The sequence below is a fragment of the Myotis myotis genome, unplaced genomic scaffold (genome assembly GCF_014108235.1).
Source record: "Myotis myotis isolate mMyoMyo1 unplaced genomic scaffold, mMyoMyo1.p scaffold_m19_p_10, whole genome shotgun sequence".
Taxonomy (NCBI): Eukaryota; Metazoa; Chordata; class Mammalia; order Chiroptera; family Vespertilionidae; genus Myotis; species Myotis myotis.
The window spans coordinates 49,070,471-49,092,259 of NW_023416314.1; the positions used below are offsets into that span (position 1 = coordinate 49,070,471).

At 44.2% G+C, this 21,789-nt stretch overlaps 1 protein-coding gene and 1 pseudogene across 15 annotated transcripts in view; one reads left to right on the forward strand and one right to left on the reverse strand.

The window, feature by feature from the left end:
• TEAD1 (TEA domain transcription factor 1) overlaps positions 1-21,789 on the forward strand; it is a 271,877-nt gene that overhangs the window by 13,636 nt on the left and 236,452 nt on the right. The window lies entirely within an intron of this gene.
• LOC118664842 lies at positions 4,825-6,150 on the reverse strand (annotated as a pseudogene).

Sequence of the window (21,789 nt, forward strand, 5' to 3'; positions counted from 1 at the left end):
GAAAGTGTTGCTGAAACAGTGGCATCTGGGCTTTGCTGTTGAGCGCCTGGAGAACTAACTGTTTCCTTGTTGGGGCAGCTCATTTGGGAGAAGGCCTTTGAAAGTCCTCTGGGGACTGGGATCTAGGTCCTCCACTTCCAACTGTGGGGAAGCAAGGCTTTGTTGGACAGCCTCTGCTATTGGCTTTCCCTGGAACTTTGGGCAAATTGTTTGAAAATCGTTGGTTTCCCTTTCTGGGAAAATGATACTGGGCCATCTGCCCCTCTAGCCTGCTTTTGAGCTGAGCTTTAGATTAAAGAGATAAAATGTGAGTGCCTTAGGCAGAAAAGTCTTGGAGAATCACTTTGTTATCTGAGTCATCCCATCCACCACCCTGCACTCTCCTCCCCAAACTAGATTTTTTGGAGGAGGTGCAAGTCCTCTGAGTTCATGCCATAACTTTTCTTTTAGTGGCACTAATTCCTTGTGCCACTCTGGGAGAATTTGGATAAGAAAGGAAGGCTTACAGGTCATATTCTGCCTTATGCCCATTCTTCAGCATTACCTTTTTTTTTTTTTTTTTTTTTTTAACCTAAGAGCTCCATTTTTAGTTAAAAAAAGTGAAGCTCAGAGAGGTTTAGTAATCTGCCCCAGGTCCCACAGTCTGTGTGACAGGGCCAGATTTAAAGCCAGTTCCTAGATTGTGTGACTTCATAGCTGCCAGGCAAACAGAAGTCTGTTTATTAAGTCACCTCGGTTTTATTGTGTCATTGAATGGATTTAAGATTGATTATGACATTGAAACAAAGGTAGACTTCCCCTCACTTGGAGTATCTGTCCAGAAAAGGCCAAGTACACAAAGGTACCCAAAGCACAAAGTATTTTGTGTTCTTGGTGACCCATTTTACTCTGTCTTCAGAACAAACATATGGCTAAGGCTCTAAAACGCTGGGTGTGACTCAGTCAAGCTTTCCCCACTCTAGTCATTCATCCTCCTGAGAAGGGGCAAGATTCACCTTTCCCTTTTGGGTTCAGATGTCAAAAGACTGTAATACCCTTCACCTCTCAGACTGGTTGTACTGGCCATTGAAAATGTGAGGGTAAGCCTACTACTAATGAGGGGGCTGGGTTGATCCAGGTTGCTCTATAGGGGTGTGTGTGTGTGTGTGTGTGTGTGTGTGTGTGTGTGTGTAGGGATTGGGGGCTGATGTGGTTTTGAAGCTTGGAACTGGACCTACCAGTTTATCTGGTTTTTCTTTGGAATGTGTTCTGTTGGCAGGCTGTCAGAATAAGTTAGCCCCCTCTACCTCCAGGAAGGTTTGGATATGGAAATGACTCACGCTGGGGGTAGGGTGTAGGCATATGACCTTGACTTCACTCCATGATAGTGGGAGTGCTGGGAACCTAAGAGATGGGGTGAATTTCTGTCCTTGCCAGCCAGGTGTCATGGGCTCTGTCTTAGGCTGTGATATGTGATGGGCAGTGGTAGGGGCGCCGGGTAGAAAGGAGTTAACTGCTTCCTCAGAGCCCTTGATAATCAGGCCTCTCAAAAAAGGCATTAGGGGCTTTGAAATGGGATTGCTAATGGGGTTGACATCTTGGTGGCTGGTGTTTGGTGGAAGAGAGTGGGCTGGTTGCTACTGTCTTTTCTTCTGTCCACCCAGCTCTGGTCACTCTGGGACTTGTGCCCGCGTATTCCCCTCCTTCTCAGGGCAGGTCCCTTTCTTAGACTTTCTCCACTGACTTTCTGCTATTGGCCATTTTGGTGTTGACCTAACTTTGTATAGTTCTCTAGTGCTTGATATATTTAGTAAAGTAGCCTGAAAGCATGGCTTTGAAGTCAGACCTGAGTTCTGCTTCTTGGCTGTGATAGCAGGTAAAATATTTAATCTCTTTGGGACTCCATTTCCTCATCTGAAAAATGAAGAAAATAATAATACCTCCAGAGTGTGTGTTTAAAGTGAAATGTGAGGAAATATGGTAAGTGGCCCACAGTGAGTATCTCTGTTTGCTCCCCCAACCCATTCGGAAGTCTCCTGCTTCCTCTGCCCTTTGTTTCTCCATCCAAGATCCCGAGGGTTTGTCCCAACTAGACGGGACTAGTCTGACAGGAGCTCCTTTATTTGCTTTTTTCCATCTTTCTCCTTTGGGTTCAGTTTTAAGCTGGATTTCCTGCTCTGTTATTTTTCTCCCTTTTCCTTCAGACCATTTTTGCCGTCATGCTTTTACACACACACTTGTACATGTGCCCTCCACTTTTCATACTTTCTCCTCCGCTCTTATCACTTTGAGATTTTAGAGCCTGCCTCTGCAGCTCCCCGAGTTTCACCAAAAATGGTCATCAGTAAAGCAGCACTTCTCAGCCCTGCTCTCTTTAACACTGGAGAGCATTGACTCTTTTGGATTATAGAGTTACCAGCCCTCTTAAAAGTTGCTACTATTTTGAAAAGACAGAACTCATTCTGTTTCTCATAAATTTGTGGAGTCACCCACATTCCACCCACTTGTCTGTTTGTCCTTGAGGATCCTCTTTACTTTTTCTGAACCTCAGTATCCTTACCTGTAAAATGGACATAGCAGTGCCTTCCTTGTGGGTTAACTGAGGGCCAGCACATGCCTGGCAGAGAGGAAGTGTCCCATAAGTGTGAGCTGCTGATGTGATTATGATTTCGATTACCGTTCCCCAGTAGCCATGCATTTGAGTGCCAAATGCCTCTTCCCATAGCATCTTTCTTTCTCTTTGAAGGAGGGGGCCAGGATTGCTGTCTACTTTTAATTTTAGGTTTTCACAAGTTTTATTATGGAAAAATTCAGCACAGTAGAGGGTAATGAGCCCCCATGGGACCACCATCATTTAGTAGTCGTCATAAAATCATGGCTGTTATTGTTTCTTCTAAACCCCATCTCCTCTCCTAAATGTAATGCCACTTCATCTGTAATTATTTTTTTTGGTACATATTTTTAAAAATATGATTCTTAAAAAAACAACAACCACCAAGTACAATATCATAGGAACATTTTAATAATTCCTTAATATCAAATACCTAGTTGCTGTTAAAATTTCCTTGATTGTCTCATAAATGTTTTCCCACAGTTGGTTTGTTCAGTTCAGGTTCCAAACAAGATCAACAGGTTATATTTGGTTAATATGTTTCTTAAAAATCTTTTAAGGCCTCTCCTCTTGCCTTTTTTTTTCTTTCTTGCAGTTAAAAAGCCTCATTGTTTCTCTTGTAGCGTTTTCCACATTTTGAATTTTGCAGTTGCATTCCCATGTCCTGTTTATCATATTCTATCTTCTGAATTTCCTATAAATGGGGATTTAGATCTAGAAGCTTGGTCTGATTCAGGTTATTTATTTATTTATTTTGGACAGGAATATTTTATAACTAGCATTCCACCAGGAGGCCCCTAATGTGTAGTTGCCTCATCTTTGTGATATTAGCAGTCATTGATTTATGATTTCTGCCCATGTCTATTATTTCCTATGTGCCACTCGTACTATTCCAATTCTCTGATTCCTTTTTCATTTATTAGCTAGAATACTCTTTTTATTGTTACTTTTTCCACCGTATAATTCGGTTTTTGAAGCCTCACAGATTTGTACAGATAATCAAAATGAAAGAAGCTAGGCTACATTTGAGGAAAAAAAGAGGCTAAGGCTCATTAAGCTTGTGCTTGGTCTTAATCCTTGCCATAGTTCTGGTGGTAGGTATTTCTACGATCTCTATTTTCCAGGTAAGGCTGGAGGAGAGAAGTGGCTTGTTCAAGATTATAGGTCAGAGATCCTGTTTCTTCCAACTTTGGTTCACCCTAGTGGTCACTAGAGATGAGAGCTAAAAGCTGCACAAAGATGAGACCCATCCAAGGTTTGCGGCCTGGTCTTAGCCTTAAGCCATGGCAAGAGTCGTCCCTCTTTTCTGCCACCAGATACCATGCTCCCACAGCCAGCTCTCCTTTTTAGCACTTCTGGGTGTTCAAGTACCTGGCTTTATCAGCAGGTTAAGCTAAAGTAGGATCCACTGTCTTATTCACTACTGTCCCCAGGACCAAGCACCATGATGAGTGAATCCTACTGTGATTGGCTATTACATTGCTGCCTTCTAAATGATGTCCCTCTCTCAGTATTTAAGCCTGAGTACAATCCAAGTACTTAATGGTGGATATTAAATAAAAAAGAGGAACAGGAAAGGGATAAAGAACAGATGCATTACCTAAAAGGGGGGAATTAATACCAGAATTTCAGAGCAGAGTTGCACTGCAATAAAGAATTTCTTGAGGGGCTCTGTGCTTGGCAGTTCCTCAAGTCTAGGAGAAGACAAGAGCCTAAGGCTCCCTCCAGAAAAAATAAGTGACCTTTACTCAGAAGCTGGGAGTGACCTTTACTGCAGACCAACTGGCTGCCTGGACCCAACTATGGAATCTTTTGTCAGTTTTACTGTAAGATCAGATGCTCTTTTGTAGGCTGCCTCTTCCCATGAGCTGATGGGTACCTGAAGCCTATGGTTTGATTCTCACTCTCACCTCATTACCAAAAGGTGAGTGTGTGTGACAGTGGATGATGTGGATGGTGTAAACTTCAGATAGAAATTGGAAATAAGGGATCTGGCTTGCCTCAATGCGGGGGAAAAACACCCATAAAAGCAGAATCACACTTAAAGGTACATGGTTGAGAAATCCAAAGTGTAAAATCCATGACCTGCCATTATTACATCAACATTAAAAAAAAAAGGATCATTTAAACAAAAAGTTTGATATTTAAAACTGAGAATAAAAATACAGGATTTATAAATACATAAATACTCATGCGTACTTTTACAGTGATAGCTCCTGGGAGAATGAGACCTTTTAAAATGCCACTTTCATTCCAGCTACCTCTTTCCTACATGTTGGTAACACCAGGGGTCTTAAGAGAGCTTCTGTGGTCAAAGCTACATTCATCCTGGCCTCCCTGCTAGCCTGTAGCTGATAATGAAAATGTGATGCATCTTCTGCCTTAGCTTTGATGCTTTTTCATTAATTCTCTTCTGGTAGTAAACGGCAGGTTTTCCACTCCAATTCCGTCAGGCATTTCCATCACCTTATCTAAAAGCTCTTTGTTGTAACTGCAACCCAGGAAGAGGTGGTTGGTGCCGGGAGCCGGTCCATCTTTGCTGTTTCAAGGGACCTGGCATATATGGCATACTGTTCTTAAAATGTTTGCTCACCTTCTTGGCACTATGTGTTTTAACCAAGGTCTCCTCTCTGAGAAAGGTTGTTTCCCCAGGTAGGGATTTTTCCCTGAAGTCAGGGAGGGGATAAAACTCCTTAACTAAGTGCCAGGCGGGTAGTTAATCACTTTAACTATAAACAATCACGCTTAAGCTACATAATCTTTACTCCCTGGAATGGAGATAAGAAACGCCTTAACCTTTGTAATAGAGATTGATAGGATTGAATCAACTGGTATAAATACAGATGTAAGAGCACAGAACTCAGAACACAGAACTAAGAAGAAGACAGAACCAGGAGGCACAGAACCTACACAGAACGTTCTCTAGAGACAGAAGAACTTCGCTGGAGAGAACATGGCAAAAGATCCTGGACAGAAACTGGCCTCAGAACCTAGAGACAGAACCTAGCGAGAGAACATGGCAAAAGATCCTGGACTGAACCTGACTACAGAAATTGGCAAGAGAACCTGACTAGAACCTGGTGACTGAACCTGGCTGGAGAACCTGGAGAACCTAGCAAGAGAACATGGACACAGAACCTGGCTGGAGATCCTAACCAGAACTTCGCTGGAGATCCAGAGCAGAACCTCTCTGGAGATCCAGACCAGAACTTGGCTGGAGATCCTGGCTGGAGATCCTGGCTAGGCTGCTGATCAACTGAACGCTGTCTCCATGTCATTCCTTCTTCGCCGACTCCGTCTACGCCTTTGGGGACCCCTGGACCCGCTGGGGTTGGACCCCGGCAGGTTGGCCCAGACCAGAGAGAGGGACAGCAGCTGATCCAGGTGGCTGCCGCCATGGGGAGGGTTGCAGTAGTCAGGCAGGTGGCACAGGATGAATTCTAAGCGGGCCTTCCATTGCTTTTTGCTCTCTGAGGGAGCCAGGCAGTGGAATGGCTAGGTGCCTGCTGTACCCCTGAAACCCGGTCCCCCACTGCTGCGGTGGCCTTGCCACCCATCATGGTTGCTTCTACCGCCAAGGACCAGACCCACCCCTAGAATACTCTTTCTTTTTTCTTTATTGATTAAGATATTACATATGTGCCCCCCCCATTGCCCTCCCCCATTCCCCCACTCATGCCCTCTTTTAGAGAGACTTTTTCTCATCAATTATTTGGTTAACCTGGTGTATAGTTTATACAGGAAAGGCAGGTTTCTGTTTTTGTTTTTTTAGTATCCTTATACAATCATAGGTTTTACATGATTGGATGCTTTTGAATCCATTGTTGTTACTCTTTTTTTAAAAAAAATACATTATTTATTGTTGATAGTATTACAGGTATCTCCCGTTTTCCCCCTTCACCCCTCTCCTCCCAGTCCCTACCCATCCCCCCACGTCTTCACTATCCTATTGCCCGTGTCCATGGACTGTGCATATAAGTATATAAGTTCTTCGTTTTATCTCTTCTTGTCTCCCCAACCCCACATCAAGGCATCATCAGTTACTCTCTTCATTGATGCTCAATTGGTACCATCTTTGGCCAGTGGGAGTTTCTTTAGTTGACTCATGTGTCCTTTTGATGTGACCCTGCTAGTTTTTGATAGCTTACTTGCTATCCAATCTCCTCTTCTATATTCTTGGGACTTAAAATGGATCATTTCTGTAGAATTTTGGTTTCTTTTAGTGGGAAATGGTATTTCAAGGCTACAGTGTGGTGGTAGGGTCTCTGCTCCCCATCCCCCAGCTCTGTCAACTTGTTGATCCATGGTAAAAACACGTTTCCTTGCACACTTGTCTCATGCTGGCCCGGTTGACTCTCATTTGCCACTTCCATGCCTGTGCTTGTCATCTTGTCCTTTTCTCCCTTACGAAAAAGGCCAAATTGAAGAATTCCCCATGGACAGTTCATGGTTTGACTCTCACCTCAAAGGCCAAAGCTCATGATAACTTAGGCTTCACAGAAGACTTTAGTGATGCTTGTTCTACCCCTTGTTTAAATAACCAGAAGGTGAGAAATTTCTTATTACCTCTCGGAGCCATTCAGACAACAAAGTGTAGTTTGATGATATTCTTGGGGTCATTTGCACACATCTGTTTGAGTAAATACTTAAGTGTTATACCTTCCTCTCCTGAAGTGTTTAAAATAGAGTATATTTAATTTTCTAGTCATTTGAAGAATTTATCACTAATAGATTATTTTTATTAGCTAATTAAAAATATTTTTATTGGCTTTAGAGAGGAAGAGAGAGGGAGAGAGATAGAAATATTGATTGGCTGCCTCCTGCATGTCTCTCACTGGGGATCGAGCCCATAACACAGGCATGTGCCCTGACTGGAAGCAAACCGTGATCTTCTGGTTCATAGGTTGACCCTCAACAACTGAGCCACTGTGGTCCGGCAGCTAAAATTTTTTTTAAAGGTCTCTAGTTTTATTTGTGCCGTGGAGTCTTACACGAAACACAGCTGTTATGCTGCTGTGGGTATACAATAAAAAGCCTGTAAGTCTAAAATGAGTATTTTTTGTTTAACAAGTCTGCTATTAGACTTACTTTTAGTAATTCCTGTCTTTGCTTCTTGGATATTGTTTTACGCCCATGTTGGTGCATCACAGAATATGCACTTAGGCAAAACCCAAAAAAACAGCAACAACAAAAAACTCATTTTAAAAGATAAGCTGCTGCAATACTTTCACAGGTCTGGGGTTTCCACTTCAGTAATACTTTTTGTCGTCGGTGGAGGTGAAACAGAGCCCTATGCATTCACAGTCCACCCAGTACAGCCTCACAACAGAATGAGTGAATAGTCTTGAAATTATCATCATTCATGACATCCCTGAGAAGTTCATTAGTGTCCTGGAATTTTGCGCCCCTCCCATGGCCCTTAGGCTTAAAAAAAAATTATTTTTTTAAGGCAGTTAGCTTCATTTAATGGTTCCTCTGTATTAAGGAAAGGACAATATTGTTGGGGATTATTCCCTCCCTTTTCCTTGGTGGGCACAGAGGGTGAGGAGCCTGTAATTCAAAGACTGGCCTCTGTGCCCCGAGGTAAGCTTGATTTCACAAAGGGAATTTTCATTGTGGTCCTGTGGCTCCCTAGCAGAGGGGAGGCTTCAGGAGGCATGTGGTAAGAACGACCAAGGAAAAGGCTGGACTGGAGCCACTGACGTCATGTCGGTAAATCAGTTGAGGAGCCCAGCCTAGCAGCGCCTGCCAGCCAGCCCTGCACTTTGGCCCTGCCTGGTCAACTGTTCTCATTGCTTCCTCCACCCCCGCCCCCCAACCAGCCTACATTTTCTGTTTTCTTTACCCTCTTTCCCTCTGTGCCGCTGGGCTTGTGTTGAAACCTGTCAACACTTTGAAAGCCCCCCCACCCCCCACCCCCGAAAAAACACACACAAAACTAGGCCTGTGCCAAATGTCCTATATTAGGGGGCAGGAAAGACCCAAGGATCAGCGGATGAGGGAGGATTGAAACCCCCCCCCCCCCCCGACTTCTCATTGATGAGTGAATTCATGGGGATATCAGCTCCTGACTTTGTACTCTTAGAGAGCTTTGCTCTTCAGGACTGTGTGTGTGTGTGTGTGTGTGTGTGTGTGTGTGTGTGTTCGTGTGAGCATGTAGGTGGGGGAGAGGGGAGAAGAATGGTCTGAAGATGAGTGGAAATAACCGAATTGCAGTCTTCCTTAGAGGATGAGTTAAGAGAATGAGTTCCACTGCCAGCCCTTTATTGTCCATTACTCATTAACGGGTTAACCCTGCACTCTCTCTGGTTTGCAGCTATAGCAGTTAAATCTGGAGCTACACGCTTCTTTACATCTTGGGTATTTAGAGTCACAACCCCAGATGCTCCTGAATTAAAATATTGCTGTGCTAAATCTATTTTTACATCTAGGGGAATGACATCTAAAAATAAGCCTTATCCCACCTGTTATCCACTGTTGGGAAGTTTGGACGCTGTCAAGTCACAGCCCACGGATTAGGCTTTTGCTCATGGCTTCCCATGTGATAGTCACATTCCACTCTTCCTGCCCCTGGTGTGATGTTTTCATTGTTTCATTAACTCTTGTCCTCCTGTTGATTGTGCTTGCGAGTGAAGCACGGGTTCAGATTGGTTTTGAAGTTCTTGAGCTGCCGGGTCAGAAACATATTAAAAGCAGTATCTTATCCATGAATCATTAGATGAGTCAGTTCCTGAAACCACTACAAGCCTCATAGTTCTTGGCTACAAGCAAAAGCAGGAAATCCAGGCTTCAATAACTTCCTTTCCCAGTGCTGGCTCTAGTCGCGTTGGTGGTTAGGTTCTGCTGCCTGCATTTGTAAGCCGTAGGAAGATGTATGTCTGAGGAACAAAGGCACTCGAGTCAATTTACTGAAACTGGTTATAATTTGTGGTCTTGATCCGAATGTCAGGCTACACTGGCATACCCTGGTCTGCTGAGCAGCCCTGCACAACTCAGCCAGGGAAGGTGGCAGGCTGCGTCTGCCGAAAGGCTCCAGCAAACGCATGGCAACGTTTCAAGGAGCTTTGGTGTTCCAGTGAATCTTCAAACTTGTGGGCAGGCAAGCTGACATTAGGCAGAGAGCTCTGGAGTCCATATGTATAGCTAAAGTGTCAACTCCTTTTGTTTTGTTCACCCAGTTGAGAAACAGAAAGGAAGGGAGGGGAGGGGAGGGAGGAGGGAAGGAGAGAGGAGAGAACACAAGCTTGTGCCAGCCGCCTGAGCCCTGGTCTGTCTCTTGCTTTTGCTCACAATTTATTTCCTTATACACAGGGTTTTTGTCGGGGTAGAGGGGTGGGGTGTTCCTTTTGCAGTGTTTCAGGCTGGTCCTACTAACTTCAAAATCAACTTGATAACTGTTCTATTAAATATTTTTAAAAGTAAGGGAGAAACATGAAGTGGTTGTCTCCCAGTGTAATGGGTCTGCTGCAACTTAGATTTATTCTTCTCTTTTTTGAGCAGCCTCCACTTGTCTGAGTTCCTAAGTTGGAGCAGACACAGGTTGGGGTCCCTGTCTGTGCGGGGGAGGTGCTCACTGCTGCTTTCTGTTTTGTTTGTGAGTTTATGGACTTTTTTGATGTTAAAAAATTAAAATCAAGTGTGATGTGTTTTCACGTATTGGCTAACTCTTCTGTCCCTGCATCAATTGGTATTGGCTAGCTGGGGGATTTGAGAAAATGGGACTGAAACTAGACTTTTTTTCCACTATAGGTTTATGAGGAATCATTGGACGTTCTGATAAAAGTCTAAAAATAGACTGGGTGGACCAGGAAAAAGAAGGGAACAAAATGAAATGATGATGCCCTAGCTGGTTTGGCTCAGTGAATAGAGCGTTGGCCTGCGGACTGAAGGGTCCCAGGTTTGATTCCAGTCAAGGGCACATACCCGGCTTCAGCCTCCAACCCCAGTAGAGGGCATGCAGGAGGCAGTCAGTCAGTGATTCTGTCTCATCATTGATGTTTCTATCTCTCTCTCTCCCTCTCCTTTCTTCTCTGAAATCAGTAAAAATATATTTTAAAAAAATGAAATGGTGAGCAGTCATACATTGATGCTGTCTTTTAAATTGAGCTTGTTTCCAATTCATAGTCCGCTCAGAAAGGTCAGAAAGGTCAAATTCTACCTCAGCCTTTATAAAAGATAAAATAAAAGCAAATGCAAAAGTTTGCCTGCCTCTTTAATGAAGCACGGCTGATTCAGAGCACAGCCGGGCTGGTGAGTGCCACTTTGTTCTTACTTGTCATTTGTGTTTTGTGTTTGGGTAATTCTCTGTTCAACTTCAGTCTGGCCTGAAAGGTTCTGATAAGCTTTTGAGAAGGTTGGGCTCAGTTGACTTTAGGCAGCGGTTCTCAACCTGTGGGTCGCGATCCCTTTGGGGGTCGAACGACCCTTTCACAGGGGTCGCCTAAGACCATCCTGCATTTCAGATATTTACATTACGATTCATAACAGTAGCAACATTACAGTTATGAAGTAGCAATGAAAATAATTTTATGGTTGGGTCACAACATGAGGAACTGTATTTAAAGGGCCAGAAGGTTGAGAACCACTGCTTTAGAAGTTTGAGAGTCATAATATCTGACCCCAGTTTTCCAGATTTAAGGCTTTTACCAAAAATCCCTTTGCCTGGTTGAGTTTGTTAGGAAATCACTGGAAATATATTCCTCTTATTAATGTGTGGAGAGTTATTGTCTAAACTTGGAAGAGACGTTTCTTTTTGCTAAGAGATACAAACCCAGTTATTTTTATTTGTCCTGCATTGATCTGAGAATTAACTTCTCTTTAATGCAGATTTTAGGCTGGGACTACAGACTGAATCTTGAATTGCTTATCGTCTCTGGACCAAGTTGTTCAGGGCCAGGGATTGATTCCTTAATTAAAATCAATGTAAATGGATTTGTAAGCCTCCGCTAACAGATATCTTATTAGCAACTGCACAGAGCAGCCCATGATCTGTGAGGAATGTGTTTGTTGCCCTAGGTCCGTGGTCGGCAAACTCACGAGCCACATGCGGCTCTTTGGCCCCTTGAGTGTGGCTCGCGAGCCACAGTTTGCCGACCACTGCCCTAGGTGAAAGAAACTGCGACTGATGGACTCTTTGGGGCCACTTTATGAAAAGCCCAGTGGCTTTTGTAAGGAAGGACCTTTGCTTAATTTAACCTTTACACAGAATAGATTCTACCTGTGGAAAATGATCTTGGTACGACTGCCTTGAGGGCTTCAGTTCTCTGTGTGTGAGTTTTGTGTGTCTCCACCATGGCTGCCTCTCTTCCCCATCCTTGAATTCATGATCTCAAGGACGTTTTCATGAATTGTCCAGGTCTTGCTCATTTCCAGGCAAAAGGATGAACCAGAAATAAATTCCTATTTGATAACAACAAAATGCTTTTTTTTTACTCCAACCGGAGCAACCAGGAAGCAAGCTACAAAGACGACATTTATCTGTTATTTGAGGATCTGGCTGTATACAGCTGTGCTTCCTTGGAGTGATGATAAGAAGTCAAGATGATACCTTTGGAAAGCCTTGTGGCTTTAACAAAGGTTGGAGTTTATCAAGTTGCCATTTGTACTGTTATTTTTTTTTGTAATTGTGCTGGACAGGTAAATATCCTCTATGGTTAGACCAGCTCACCCACCTTCTCTCTGATGTTTGGATCAAAGGGGCACATCTGACCCAGCTGAGTTAAACTCTGTCTCCTGAATATTTTGGGATTGAGACAGCAATCCTAGTTTGTCTTTGATGCTCACACTGTGGTTCCGGGAAAAGCTACCTGGGGAGTAGATGTTTGACCCATGGGTACAGAGAAGCGTGGACACAACCAGCTTTGCAGAGAGAAAAGAACAAAGCAGTTGCTCAGAGGAGGAGGTGAGAGACCTTGGGAATAGTTTCATTTCCTGATGGTTTTCCATTTCCCATCAGAGCTGGCTGCAGTTCCCAATTTAGGGGTCTTCTGATAGACCTCTTGGCCTTATAATGAACCTTACCACCCTCCCCCCCACCCCCCCTTTAGGTTATTGGGAGTGAGTTTCTGTTAATTGAAACCAAATGGTCTCTGGGCAACCCGTTTGCTGGGAAATATGCCTGTGTGGTGTTCTGGAGGGGCCCACTCTCTGAAGGCAGCACGCTCCCTGTGGTAGTATCTGGAATCTGTGTGGTTGGCTGTGCAGGGCTGCTGTCCTGCCCCTGTTGTCTACTATGGATTTAGTCTGAGGGAACATCATGAGGATGCTTAGCTAACTGGACCCTTCACCTGTGGCCGACACTGGGCCATTTCAAGGCCTGGCTTAGGCCTTTCTGCTGCCTGGTACGCCCTGTGGAGTTAGGTTATGGGGTGCTTAATTCTAACGTGGCAGGTGAGGAATTTTCCTAGTCATACCCCCTGGACACGGAGGAGTTCTGGTTGGCTGAGCACCTGGGAAGAGGGAAGCCAGGTGTGTCATTAGATCTGAGAGTCCTGCCTGGTGGCGCCACCTCCTTCTCCCCTCCTGTCCCTGTGCAGTGCGGAAGGCAGATGCTTCCCAAGGATAGATCCAGTGTGTCTGTTGGGCACGTGCTTCAAACTTCCTTTGCCAGGGAATCTTCCAAATTCAGTAGATTTTATTAGCAAATGGATTAAATAGCAAATGCCTCTCTTGAGGAGACCAGTTAAGATGTGTGTCTGTGCGGATGGAAACAAAACGCCTACTTCCTCCACTGTTCCCCAGATCTGGAAGGTGGGGGAGACGGGACTGTACATTTTAGGTGCGACCCAACACTTAGAAATGGAGTAGAAGTTGTTTAAGAAGTTAGAATTTGTTTTGCAAATGTACATTTGTTATGTACATAAGCAGACATAACGCAGCTTTCGTTTGTTGGCATGTTCTACAAATTTGAAGCCCTTTTTATTAGGCTGGATATGAAATGTTAAGTTCTACCTGTTTTCAATCATGAAGTTTAGTTTGTATATTTAGAAAATGGAAACCTGGAGAAACCTGTTTTCCTTGAATTGAGACGGCATGGGAGGGGGAATGATGTACAAAGTTATTGGGATGTCAGTGTGAGTGGTTTGGAATTGTGTGTGTTCACAGACGTCACATACCTAATAACTAATGTTCCTGTGATGCTTTCCAGTTTACTCATATTTCTTCCAGTAGGTTAACTTGATTGTGCCTCACAACAACCTGGGTTTTGTAAAGGAGGAAGTGGAGTCTAAGAGGTTAGGAGGCTTACCTGGGATCACACAGCCAGTAGCGGTTAAACAGTGACCAAACCTGAGCCCTCATGGGGATGTCGGATGCAGGATGTCCCTTAACCATGCCCCTCGTCCTCCTGTGCTGTGCTTTCTCCCTTTTGTCAGCCTTTGAGGTGGGAGGAGATTGTTAGGACAAGGCTGCAGAAAGGTGACTTGGGGGTGGGAGCGGAGGGCAGGTGGGATCTGGGTATGGGAACGGAATGGTTTAAAACTACAAGTTCAGACAGGCCTCTGCGGCATTCGGAGCCCAGCAAGAGCAGGAAGGAACTCAGACCGTCTTCTCCACTGGATTTCAAATCAGGCTGAATATCTTTGTCACACAGGGAGTTTTTTGTTTTTGTTTTTAAATATTGCTTCCCACTGTTCACCCCTGACCTAAATCACAATGGCCCAAGGTGAAGCTTCGGTGGGTGTTCCTTCTGAAACTTTCCCAGGTGATTCTTTGAAGTTAACTGAGGCCTCTTCAGTTTTAGCTCCACGTCTTTTTAGAGAAGTTCTATAACATTTAGCTACATGACATCACTTGGGGGCTGGTTAGAAATGCAGAATCTGAGACCCCACTCCAGGCCTGCTGAGTTAGAAGTCTCATTTTAACCAGATTCCAGGTGAACAGTATGCACATTAAAATTTGAGAAGCATTGCTAATAATCTCTCAGGGAAACTTCAGGGGACTGTAGGATGGGGTAATCCCACATATTCTTTCTAGGTTTGTCATGACCTTTTGATTTTCCTTGTTATTTATATAACTTTTCCAGGCACAAATTAAATTTAAATCAGATTTATCAACTCTTACGGTTTCAAGGTGTGTTTTTTTTTATTTCATTATTTGCATGCACAGGACTATCTTATTGCAAAAGAGTCTTCTACTTAAAAAGAAAAAGAAGTCATAAAATACTTCACTTAGTTGAATGTGTCGAGAATTTATCTGGTATGTTATAAAGATACAGATACAGGTGGGGATACAGATATTTTTTACCTAATGCTTGGCTTGTCCCAGCTATTCATTGAATCTTTTCTCCTTGAACCCATACATTAAGTTCATATATGTTTCACTATCTACCTGGATCTTTAATTATCATAGCTCTGTGAAGGGTTTTAATATATAATTCAGTTACTTCTTTCACATTACCCTCCTTTTTAAGAATTTTCCCCCACAAGTTTACCTATCTATTTAATTTTAGAAATACTTTTGTCTATTTTAAAACTTTTTCTGAAACTGTGTTTACTGGGGTTTCATTTAATTTACAAATTAATTTAGCATCACTCTTTTAAAAAATATTTTCTTTTTTCTAAGTCATATATATTATTCAGAACTCTTTTCAGTAACAGTCATACCGGCCTTTGTAACAGATATTTTGAAAGTTACAAGAGTATATCTTCTGTAGGGTTTTCTCTTCAGAGAGACTCTCCCTGGCAGAACCATCCCATCCAGTAGGTGCCTGTTGTCCCCTCTGCCTCCCCACCCAGCTGCTTGTCATTCGGAATCCTGTTCATTTATTTCCCTCCATAAAATGAATAAACGAATAAACTGTATTGATTGCCTGCCTTACTTGCTAGATTGTAAGCCCCATGAGGGAAGGCTCCATGTGTGTTTTCTTTGCCAGTGTAATTGCTCAGTGTTGAGACAGTCCCTGGAGTTGGTGCTTACTACGTATTTGTTGAGTGAGTTGGAATGAATGAGATCCCACTTGTTGAAGATTAGTTTCATGTAGAGTTATCTGGACGCAGCCCACTGTTTGAGAAATTATTCAAATAGAGTAAAGTGAATATGTGATCTTTTGGGGAAGGATTAGTTATCTGCCATCGAGTCAAGCACAGGCCTGGGAGCGTTTTATTCTCGGAAAGTTGGCCAAGTGGTATATGAATTCATTATGAAGAGTGGAGATTGATTGTGATGAATATCTAGCACAGGCCTTGCCACCTAGCAGGTCCTGGTGAATAATGCTCTGATTCAAATTCCCCAACTTTGGGTTTAGCAGCATCTCCCTTTCAGATCATTCTATTTATGTCAATTCGTTTTTAAACTAGGGAAAACAAAATACTGCTGCAAAGAACCTCAGACCTTTTTTCTATTACTAAAAATTTCTTAGATAAATGAGCATCACCCATTAAACCCTTTCATTTTAGGTACAAATACCCCAACGTGTGAGCTCCTTGTGGACAGGAGCAGAATCGTCATTCAGTTTTATAATTCTGACATCCAGGTGCTTGACAAATGCTCAAGTAGTGAGAGGATCCAAACTATAAACACAATATATTTTTAAATTGTTAAATAAAAAAGTGCCATTTTATCTGTGGAGTGTGGCGGAAATAAGTTTTGCATATATTTTAGTTTCTGCTAATGTTCTTAAAGGCTACACTTTTCTTCCCATGATGGAAGAATTTATAGAAATTATATTTCTTTTTTTTTTTTTTACCCTCACCCAAGTATATGTTTATACATTTGCGAGAGAGAGGAAGGGAAGGGAAGAGAGAGAGAAAGGGAGAATGGGAGGGAGGGAAGGAAGGAAGAGAGGGAGAAAAGGGAAGGATGGGAGGGAGAGAAAGAGAGCCCAGCCAGTGTGGCTCAGTGGTTGAGTGTCGACCTATGAACCAGGAGGTCACAGTTAGATTCTCAGTCAGGTCAGGGCACATGCCTGGGTTGTGGGCTCAATCCCCAGTGGGGCGTGCAGGAGGCAGCCAATTAATGATTCTTTCTCATCATTGATGTTTCTATCTCTCTCCCTCTCCCTTCCTCTCTGAAATCAATAAAAATATTTAAAAATTAAAAAAAGAGAGAAACATCGATGTGAGGGAGAAACATGGATCTATTGCTTCCTGTACACACTCAACGAGGAACAGAACCAACGTCCTTTTTTGGTGTCTGTGGTGCTGCTCCAGCCAACTGAGCCACCGGGCCTGGGCAGAAATTGTATTTCTTGATGCATTTATTTTCCCTCAGAAGAGAAGTGTGGGCTATTTGAATGGAGTTGGTCAATCATTTAAAACCCGCTGCTTTCGCTCCTTAGTTTATGATTTCAGGTCTATATTTAGAATAAATTGAAACTCCAGGAGTGTTTGAGGTCTTGAACATATTTAGTGCCAAGGGGCTTGGTTTTGTGGATGATTAATTCGGTTGACTGTTTCTTCAATAAAGTGGCTCCACGGCATGATTCTGCAGTCATCTCCTGAGCCCCTCCGGATGGTTGTGAGAGAGATCGCACGGGAAGGACAAAGCCAGGAGTCTGTCCCCAGCGTAGGCTCCTGCCTTAGGGTTGAGCTTTTGAGCAAAACCATAGCAGGCCCCCACTGGTGACTCTGTTGTCCCTGTGAGTCTGCGTTTGCTGCTTTGTGTGTACAGTGTACACTATTTGAAGGGAGTGTGTAAGCCCGTTGTGTTTTCTTTAATAAAACTGCGTTTATCCTTGTGTGGACAGATTGTATTCTTAGAGTCTACATTCTTAGAGAACACTAGGAACTGTTTGCTTAGGTCTTTTTTTTCTTTCGTTAAATAAAGGCTTCCTTTGGTTTATCAACTTAAAAACTGTTGAAAGTCAGACGGGAAAGTTGGTTGAAAGGAGAAGGCGCACGGTTCTTGTGTGGTTTGAAGTTAGTGACTGTATTTTGGAGTGATAAGGCCTTTTACTTTTTCAGAACCTGTATCAAACAGAACTCTCAAACAAAACACAAACTAAGCTCTCACACCTAAATTAGCGCCCCCCCCCCCTTTTAAATCTGGAAAATCAGGTTTTTGGAAAACCAAACAAGGAAGGCTTGAATAAATGAGGTGCTGCTTTGTTGAACGTCTTTTTGAGTATGGGGGAGAGTTGCGTGATTAGAGCGGGTTGTGCCTATGGGTTCTCACTGTCTTTGGGTGCCAAAGGTGGGCTAAAATTTCAATGTATGTGCCAGCGTCTGTGTTGGGTGGTGGGGGTTCAGAGAAGAATGAGGACTCCAGGCTCTTTTAAGGACCTTCAAGGAGCCCCCGGCTAGTGGGAGAGATAATTGTGTTAAGGAGACCATTCCCATCTGTGGTGGTGAATGATGTGAGGAGGTGCATGGGGTCTACCAGAGAAGAGACTTGGGCTGGGGTCCTGATTTCCTACTGAATGTAAAATAAAGAAAACTTTCCCTAGCCGGTTTGGCTCCATGGATAGAGTGTTGGCCTGTAGACTGAAGAGTCCCAGGTTCGATTCCAGGCAAGGGCACATACATCGGGTGCAGGCTCAATCCCTAGCCTTGGTCCTGGTTTGAGCGCATGTGGAAGGCAGTCAGCCAATGTGTCTCTCTCACATTGATGTGTCTCTCTTTCTGTTTCTCCCCCTCCCTTCCACTCTCTAAAAATCAATGGAAAAAATATCCTTGGGTGAGGATTAACAAAAAGGAAGGAAGGAAGGAAGGAAGGAAGGAAGGAAGGAAGGAAGGAAGGAAGGAAGGAAGGAAGGAAGGAAGGAAAGAAGGAAAGAAGGAAAGAAGGAAGGAGGTTGGTTACATGGGGAATACAAGCTGCTGATTTTTATTGTTTCCTTGACGGCATAGGCTGCACTTAACATAAAAACAATGAGTTTCTAGAAGAAATCTTACAAGGAGTGACAAGATAATGTAGGGCATGTAAACAAACATTTGGTTACAGTGGAAGGCAAATGCTGGGGGCTGCCTGCTCCAGGGCCTGCTTCCTGCTCCCCAGCCCTCTCTGGCTGGCTCCAGACTCTTCTTTTGATCTGTTCACAGGCTTTACGACTGGAGAGCTGGAGGAGGTAGAGTCAGCGGGTGTTCTTTTTCTCTGCACATCAAACTTTATCTCTGGTGTGCCCTGGAATGGTGACTCCTGCTGTCCCATTGGGGGCTGCCTCCTGGTCTGCCCCTTGAACCAGAACCTTGCGGGGTGCTATCCTCAGTACCGTGCCAGCCTCAGGTGTCCGTGTTTCTGGGCTGGCATCAGCCTGCAGCTGTGCAGGGTGAGAATGTGGAACTGACCCTCAATGTTCCTATCTGGGAAGGTTACGGGTGGACAAGGTTAACTTGGGTTTCCTCTCTCTCCCGGGGCTCACTCCCCAGGCTGATCCCTTGTCACAACTCTTTCTTGCTTTGTGCCTTTTATCTGTACAGTGGTTTATGTCTTAATGCCTGTGGCCAAGTTCGCACAACAATGCCCAAAGGAGAAAGGGTACGATTGTTAGCCCCATTATAGAGATGGAAGACTGAGGCTCAGAGCAGTGTGCCTGGATGTGCAGGGAGCAGAGTCCAGCACAGGGGTGGGCAAACTTTTTGACTCGAGGGCCACAATGGGTTCTTAAACTGGACCGGAGGGCCGGAACAAAAGCATGGATGGAGTGTTTGTGTGAACTAATATAAATTCAAAGTAAACATCATTACATAAAAGGGTATGGTCTTTTTTATTTTTAGTTTTATTCATTTCAAGCGGGCCAGATTCGGCCCACGGGCCGTAGTTTGCCCACGGCTGGTCCAGCGGGTTCTGTTGCTGAGCGGCACCATGCCCCCCCCCCCCCCCCCAGCAGCGCTACCTTTTTCCCAGGCTGCAAGCCTCAGGGAAACATCTCTCCTTCCCAGTTTTCAGATCCCTCAAATCGGTTGCTTCCTTTCCATTCCCCCTGCAGCTACTACCATCTTCCCTTGTCTGAACTACTCCAGTCCTCCCTCAGATAATCTGCCAACCTCAGTGAGTCTCATCTGGTTAATTAAGTTGCTGCATCATTATAACCATCATTATCTAATAATATGTTGATAGCAGTTCTTATGGGTAGCATTATTCTTACTGCTTTGCAATTCATTTAATTTTCACAATAATTCTGTGAAGTAGCTTTAGGATTATCGTCCCCACTTAATAAATGAGGAAGTGGAGGCACAGAGACATTAAATACCTTGACCACAGTTTTACATAGCTGTGAGCACTGGGATACAAACCCAGGCCGGCTGGCCCCGTGGCTCTTAGTCCCTCCACCTGATCCCAAACTCTCATTCCTCAAAAGCCTCCCAGTCCCTACATGCTTCATCCCCAACCAGCGTGCACATTCCCTCCGCCTGGAGTAGGAGACACCACAATGTGGCCTCAGTGTATCTCTCTAGCCTGGTGCCCCGTTAGGTATCCTTCCTACAAACGGGGTTCACCGCATTTTCTCAATGTGCTGTACTCCCAGGAAAGCTTCTTTTAGCAGAGGAGGAGACCTTTGGGTCTTGGCTCTGCCACCGATGATGTGTGTGACCTTGTGCAAGTCACCCAGGCTCGCTGAGCCTGGATTCCTCTGCCCAGCCCGTGGGAATAATAGCTCCTAGCACACTGGTTTTGTCCGCAGCTGCTCCTTCAGGACGTCTTCTCGCAGTCTGCTCTTCCTTTGCCAGAAGGGGGTCTTCACTTCCTTTGGCCCGTCAATGTCTTCATGCCACTTTTACCGTCCAGCGTGTTTAAGTCCAGCGTGTTTAACTGTCCTTTGTAGGTGTCCTTTCTTCCTCCTAAACTGTAAGCTCTTTCAGGGTATGGGCTGCAGCTAGTACAACTTTATATTCTCCATAGTGCTTTGCCTATAATAGGCATTCAGAATATACTAGTATCTCTGGAGGGGATGACTTTGGGGCCACTGGGATTCATTTGTTGCGTTCCTCGGAGAGCTGGGTGAACGGTGCCAGCGTGAGTTGACCTGCAAGAGCAGCCATCGATTGCACGGGTTCTGGCTTCTGCTTTTTATTAAATTCTTTCCTGTTATAGCTGGAGATCCCTCCCCTCCTTTTCAAACCCAGGCTCATGGGGTAGTGCAAATTTGCACAGTTATCCTCTAAGCAAATTGGCTAAAACAGTAAATCCCCTGGAAGCAGAGTGGCCCTGGACATGCTGTTAAAAAAACGGCATGGGTTTCATTTTAGAGAGTAGAAAAGAGTTATGTTGGAAGAACCTGACTCCTGCCAAGTCAGAGACACGTCTTATTATACTTATCTTCTATTACGGCTGAGTCGGCATTGTGGTGGTTGGTTTTGGGAGCTCCCTTCCATGTACCTAGACGAGAGGAAGACGATGTGTGTGTGTTGGACGGGCCTCCTGACAAGTTCTGGGAGAATGCAGTGTGACCACTCAGTTTGAAATTTTGCTGAAGGAGCCACTCTTCCTTGCTTTGAGACGTTACAGATGATTGAGGTGTCTGATACCACGTGACCCCAATCATATTAACTCCCATTGAGAAAGTCTTGGTCCTCTCTTCCAACCTCCTGGCCAGTCACTCCCACCCAGTATTCCCCAGTTTCAATCATGCTCAACTATCTCTTTGCCTCTGTGCCTTCTCCTCCACCTGCACTTACTTGGGATACACTCTTGCCATTGTGAGCTCTTCTTCTAAAGAGAAGAATGTCCATTATTTCACAGCAGCTTAGTTCCGATACTGTAACTACGCCTTCCTTCTTTCCCTCAGTCCCCCATACTGTAACTCAACATTAGCATTAATCACATCGTCTTCTACACCTTGAACTTACCTCATTCTCTCCGTCTGAGTGCCTGGAGGGAGTAACGGTATCTCAGCCTTGTATTCTGCCTAGTACAGAGATGCTCAGAGTGTGTGTGCACAAGTTAAAAGTATTTGGAAGTGATGGTAATAGCTAACATTTCCAAATGCTGTAACTTTTATTAACAGGAGTGAGCCATGGTTCTGATGATGGTCACTCATTTTTTGGTATCTTTAAGGGCAGAACTCTCCAAAATAAAATATAATTAAGCGTATCCTGATGAAAGCATATGCCTTGCGTGTGCCCAGCTCTCCAGCCTTGCAATGTAGACATCCAATGGATATCTGTGGGATGACTGAATGAGTGAGTGAGTGAGTGAGTGAATGAAAAAGCTTGTACCCTCTGGGAAGGAGAGAAGGGGGGATGGACTAAACTTCTCCACTGCTCTTAAAGCTGGGCTTCTTGCTTGGCTTGAGGGCCCAGGCAGGGGCTGAGCTGACAGAA